Source organism: Spermophilus citellus (genome assembly GCF_964194105.1).
Source record: "Spermophilus citellus genome assembly, chromosome: 12".
NCBI lineage: Eukaryota > Metazoa > Chordata > Mammalia > Rodentia > Sciuridae > Spermophilus > Spermophilus citellus.
This window is the reverse complement of record NC_138198.1, coordinates 71,385,524-71,392,107: the sequence shown is the minus strand read 5'-3', so window position 1 is coordinate 71,392,107 and position 6,584 is coordinate 71,385,524. Positions and strand designations below refer to the sequence as shown.

The 6,584-nt window shown below is 44.6% G+C and overlaps 1 pseudogene across 1 annotated transcript; it reads left to right on the top strand.

Annotated features, from left to right (window-relative positions):
- The first annotated feature begins 1,069 nt into the window (after positions 1-1,069).
- On the top strand, positions 1,070-2,057 carry LOC308631757 (nuclear transcription factor Y subunit alpha-like; annotated as a pseudogene). The gene has a single exon. The product of its transcript is annotated as a nuclear transcription factor Y subunit alpha-like (transcript).
- The last annotated feature ends 4,527 nt before the right edge of the window (positions 2,058-6,584 follow it).

The following is a 6,584-nucleotide window of genomic DNA, read 5'->3' as shown; positions in this document are numbered from 1 at the left end:
GGTAGAGTCAGGACATCAGTTACCACTTGGTGTGACAGCATGACGTGGTACTACTGCTTGGGCTAGGAGCTACTGATGAGCACTATTGAGTTCCATCCTTTCTAGTGTTCTGCACTTGGAGGCAGATCTCAAATTTGAGCAAAGCCACCCTCCACCAGCCCCAGGGCCTGCCAGCTTTGGGAGGCCATCCTACCAATGGAGCTATTGCAGGAATGAGACAGAGAGCCATGAAGGAAGACTCAGATGTGCTGATGTTTTACCCTCCAAAACCCACTCTAACCTTGAGGAAAGCAGGGCTCCTAGGCTACTGGGGCTTGTCCTACCTGTCTCAGGAAGCAACACAACTGGAGGTGTGCTCCTGATCTGCCCACTCTCTACCCTTGTACTGGTGATGTTTGTTGTGCTCAATAAAAATAACAATGACAAAAGCTACCCTGTGCAGCCTGTGTTAAGTGAAGGCCTATGTTAATACTTTATGTGCAGTATTTTATTGAGCACTCACCAAATCCTAGGAAGGAGAGATAGGAGCCAGAGCTCAGAGAGGTGGGCCAGCATCTGGGGTCACAGGATCAGACTTGAGGGCATGCAGTGCTCTTTGCTGTGGCTTGTAGAGCTGACAGCTTAAAGGCATCTCACCTAGGAGCACTTCAAGCTGGGTGTTTGAAAGACAATTTCCCATTGTCATAGTCAGGGACCACTCTTGCCTGGATCTTTCACTGCCACCAGAGCCATTGTGATCCCTCGCCCTGTCCTAGTTCTGGGGTAGCTGATGCTGAGCCACCAGAGAGGAATACTGTGCTCAGAAAGTAGATAGATGGCTACCATCCGTGGGGGGTTGATTCTCTCATCTTCTATGGGTTAAGCGCAAGGAAGACTCCAGCAGCCACAATGGGCTGTGCCCCCACTATCAGAGAGGACAATGTGTAAATCAGCTGAATAAAGCATGTTGTTTGCAAGGCCGTGGCAATGGCAGCGGCAGTGGCGGCTGGAGCCTCTGATTGGGTTTCCGGGTCCAGTACTGGAGCCAATCAGTGTGGCCAACAAACCGGGGGAGCAAGGCATGGAGTGCACCACCTCACAATCTTCTATGCTTTCCAAAGGGAAGGTCACTGTGGACAGGATTCTATCTGGGAGGGGCCATGTGACAATATATGGCAAATAGCATTAGCTCAACAGAGCAGATTGTTGTGCAGGCTGGACAATTTCAGCAGCAGGTCCAGGGCCAACCATAAATGGTGCACGTCAGTGGAGGCCAATTAATAACATCAACTGGCCAACCTATTATGGTCCAGGCTGTCCCTGGGGGACAGGGTCAAACCATCATGCAAGTACCTGTATCTGGGACACAGAGTTTGTAACAGATACAACTGGTTCCACCTGGACAGATCCAACTCCAGGGTGGGCAGGCTGTGCAGGTCCAGGGGCAGCAGGGTCAGACCCAGCAGATAATCAATCAGTAGCCTCAGGCAGCCGTCACTGCTGGCCAGACTCAGACTCAGCAACAAATTACTGTCCAGGGACAGCAAGTGGCACAGACTGCTGAAGGGAAAACCATTGTCTACCAGCCAGTTATTGCAGATGGTAATATTCTCCAGCAAGGCATGATCACCATCCTATTAGCCAGTTTGGCAGAAGCACAGATTGTTCTGACAGGAGCCAATACCAACACAACCAGTAACAAGGGACTGTCACTGTTACATTACCAGTGGTAGGCAATGTGGTCAATTCAGGAGGAATGGTCATGATGCTGCCTGGAGCTGGCTCTGTGCCTGCTCTCCAGAGAATCCCCCTACGTGGAGCAGAGATGCTTGAAGAAGAGCCCCTCTATGTGAATGCCAAACAGTACCACCATATTCTCAAAAGGAGGCAAGCTCGGGAAAAACTAGAAGCAGAAGGGAAAATTCCAAAGGAAATACTTGCATGAGTCTCGGCACCCTCATGCCATGGGTCGGAAGTGTGGTGAAGGTGGACGATTTTTCTCTCCCAAAGAAAAGGATAGTCCCCATATGCAGAATCCAACCCAAGCTGATGAAGAAGCAATTATGCAGATAATTTGAGTCTCCTAACTCCAAGCCATATGATGGAGCTAATCAAGGTCATATTCCTTGCCAGTGTTTTCCACTGTTCCAGGAAATTGATCTACTCTTCTAATGGGACACTGATGATCATTTCTGCCCTTCTCTACAGGACAAAAGCCATTTAGTTTTTAAAAAGTGGCTCAGTATTACAATTGCAGCAATGTCTGGAAAATTGAAGTTGCAAGCCTTTGTCTCACCCTTTCAGTCAGGACCTATTTCACACTGTTGATAACATTTGACATTTCACGGATTAGGATGATACAAGGAGACACTTGCCAGCCCGGCAGTGCACAAGCAATTATGTTGACTGGTGAAGCCAGCCAGCCATCTCAGCAGGGAAGAACATCCTTCTCAACCTGAACTGCAATCAGGGAAGCTGGAGCTCATTCTTTCCCATGGAATCTAGATAGCATCCATCCCTCTGGTGGGGGATCTCAAACTGACAAACTGAATAGACACTTTGCATTCAGATGGCCTCTGAGCAAGAAAGTTCCATACTGTGATATGGAAACAATAAATTCTCTGAGATAGAGCCATCTAATCTGTGGTCAGAATCTCTGTCTGACCAGATGCTAGGTTTATATTTTAGGACTTCAGCCAAGAAAAGTCCAAAAGGATATTTTGGACTCTAGGGATAAAGTGATAAAATTTAGAAGACCCTAAAATATATTTTGCCAAATCTCCTTTTTAGCTTTGACAAGTTGTGATCTGCTTGTCTCTGTTCACAGGTCATCAGGGCTGCAGGTCTTGCTGTGGCTACTTTTCAGACAATATAGAGAGTCCTGGAACTGGAAACTGCCTTTCCTAAGTAGAAAACAAAACACTTCAAAAACTTTTGCGCTGATGCACTGAAAACATTTGTAGTAATTCCTAAACAGAGAGGCAAACTAGAGATTTTCAAGTGTAGTCTTGATGACATTTGGAGAATAGAAGAGTGTTTTAGTCTAGGAAGAAAGAGAAAGAGTAGTCTCCCTATCAGGTGTTGTCATAGAGCTTGATTCTCCTCCAGTGGATGAGTGTTTGGAATGGATCATTAAGATGAAAAGACTAATTCACATTTATTCTAAAACATTTTAACAAGTACCTCTAGGGAGAATTGTGAGATTGAGTCCTTGACAAAGGACCAGGAAAGCACTATTCAAGCACACTGTCCTGGACATAGTCCAGGTTACCTGCTAGAGCTTGATGTGGATGTTGGCTTCGTTGTAGCAGCATTTTGTGCTGGCCCCAGAGAGCATGCATTCTTATTCTTCCCATGGCAGCTTTGGTGCCATTTGCATTTGTTTTTCCCTTTCTCCATATGCCTTGTGCAGAAAGGTTTTCACACTGCACCCATACTATAGAAATAAACTACAGTTTGGAAGAAAGTGGAGATGCCCACAGGGTCAGGAACTGGGCCATAGTTGCCAGAATGAGTTGGACTCAGAAATCTATTTTCCAGGTGTTGAACTCTGGGAGATAGAACCAAGATGATATTTCAGAAGAGTTGGCTGCCTTCTCTGGAAACAAAGAAGGAAAATCCAATAATTCTGAAGACCATTTGGGGTTGGCTGAAATACCAACAGTAAAGATTGCATCTTTGACACCACTCTAAATTCATTAGGACAGAAAAGAAATTAAACCCTTGGAAGAGAAAATCACAGAGGGGGAGGCCATAGTAAATAGAGCTATGCAAAGGAACCTGGAAGTGAAATATTTTTCTAGATCCGGGAATCTAGTAGTTTTTCCTGCTTTCCAGGTTTCAGAGGGCTGACTCTTTGGTAAGCTCACTAGACATTTCTGGCTCTTTTATGTTTCAGAAATAAGACCACCCCAGTTTTTTTCAGATAACATTAAAGATGATGAGGAATTTATCTTGTGGTTAGTTTAGGAGTCTAAGATGGAGAGTGTAGAGAGAAATTCCTCAGACCTAATTTCTAGTGCTGAAGCCAATGGTGGTTCTAAAATACTATTTATTTGTGTCTATAAATTTGTACATAGTAATACCAACTTCATTGTTACTGTATTTCTCATGGTGTGGGGCAAGTTTGACTTTTGTTTTGTTTGAAATGAAATGCATCGGTTGTCATTTTGTCACTGCATTTCAGATAGCTCTTGATCCTTTTATAATGGTTATTTTAGCACACCATAATAGCCCACAAAGTGGGAACAGGGGAGTTGACCTTTGGATTTTTTTCCTTTATTACTAGTTCTTTTACTCATTTGTCCTTGTGACTGCAGTGATGACTTCAATGATGCAGAGTGAACAGATGAATGAATAATTGGTTTGATGCATAGTTTTGTCACTTCTTGAGAGCTTTCTTTCTTTCTTTTTTTGCAGGATAATTGTAAATGTATATATTTTAATTGCACTAGTATATTGAACGTGTCAGTGACTATGCCATTGGGCCAACAGCATTTTCTAGCTACAGGGTGCCTAATAATGTCTTGATATTCCTTAGAGGCTCACTATATAGGTTTTCCCCCAGCAGTAGAGGTAGTACAAGTGATCGATAATTCATGTCATTTCTTTTTTTTTCTTTTTTTAAGAGAGAGAATTTTTTTTAATATTTATTTTTTAGTTCTCAGCAGATACAGCATCTTTGTTGGTATGTGGTGCTGAGGATCGAACCCGGGTCGCACGCACGCCAGGCGAGTGCGCTACCGCTTGAGCCACATCCCCAGCCCCCATTGATGTCATTTCAATTGTTATTTTTAAAAATAAATTTATAAAAATACTAAAAAAATTAAAGTAAGTTGTTCAGAAGGCAGTGAGTCCATGCCTGAATCTGAAAATAATGGAAGATGGCTATGGTCCTGAAGGACCTTGGCAGAATTACAGCCTGGATTTGCAGTTGTTGTAAGGTACTTCCAGAAGTGTAGGGTTCTCTGAATGTGAAACTTGCTGAGTTCCTTCACATCTCTGTAGCCTGAGCTGAACACAAACACACCAGGTGGGTTCAAACTTCTGAACACAGAGGACCCTCCCACCCAGGGCACACAATATTCACAGGGCACAGCCAGGAAAAGGTAGAGTAAGTGGAGCATACACAGAGAAATTGTAGGGAATAGGATCTTAGAGGCAATTTTCAGCAACAGTGATAGGGTGGAGACAAAGAAAACTTTTAGTGGCTTCATGGTGATCTCTATTGATGAGGGTCTTCTCCATGGGCAAGTAAAATGAACCCCTTCAAACAAGATTATGAAAGTTGTCTTCCCTGGTTCATGCACCTGTTAAAGTTTACAGGAGTCTATTCCAGCAATGGCCCTCTCCCACCCAGATAACCTTGGGACCTAAGCAGGATAATCACTAGTCTCTTGGGCACAGGGTCACTCTCAGGTCAACTCTTCCATTTCCCCTGGGGTGTTGCAACCATTGGAAGTGGCAGAACACTGCCAATAAAAGAGTGAAGGGAACACTCAGCACTGCACTCTAGCCAGTGGGTGTCCTTTAAGTACATATCACATCTTCACACTTGATCTTACTCAGAGCCTTCCATAGCTCACTATTGCAACTGAAATGTCTCAGCCACCTGATTACAAGAGATGCATACAGGGAAATGACTGGTAGAGTCTGGAATCTTCTGTCACATTTGAGGCTGAATGAGCATCAGGTGCCAATAAAAGTTGACTTAATAAGACTTAGAGGAGGCAGCAAATGCCAGACCCAGAAGTAGATAGCAAGTGTGGAGCTGTGAGCTCCCAGACTATGACAAACTGCCAAAGCATTTCAAGGACATTCTAGGGCCCAGAAACAGGTCTGGTGCAGATGGAAAAATTGTCCCAGTTGGTACTTGTGGTGCTGAGTAGCAGAAGGTACAGCTAGGAACAGGTAGAGTAATTGGGGTATACATAGAGAAATTGTAGGGAATAGGGCCTTAGAGCTGATTTTTAGCAACAGTGATAGGGTGGGGGACAAAGTAAAATTTTAGTGGCTTTGTGGGGGTAAAGAACCAGGATACTTGGTCTTATTAAGCATCCTGGAGCTAACCTTCTGGGTCTTTGGTTTGTTAGATGTCAGGTGAGGCTTTTGCAGTGGCTGTTCCCTCTACCATTAGTTTTCTTTCTGGCTTAAGCTTTGAGGACACCCCCTCATGCAGGCTCCTCCTGAAGAGCTTCCTGCTCTTGCACCTGAAGCTGATGCCTTTCCAGGTCTCAGTGACATCATTCTGATTTGATCTCCTGGCCTGGGCCTGTTCCTCCAGCAGTGTAACCAGCTATGCTCTCAGAGGGCTTTGATGTGTTAGTTTTACATTCCTGTGATAAAATGCTGGAGATAACCAAGTTCAAAGAGGAAAGGTGTGTTGTCACTCACAGTATCAGTAGTGTCAGCCCGTGGTCACTTGGCCCTATTGCTATGGGCCTTTGTTGGCAAAGTATATCAGGGCAGGAATTTGGGGAGAAGAGGCCTGCTCACCTCCTTGAAACAAGAAAGAGAAGGAGAGCTGGGAAGGGTTTGGGGTATCTAACTTTCTCCCACTTCATCCCACCTCCTAAAGGTTCAACCACCTCCCCAAAGGGCCACAC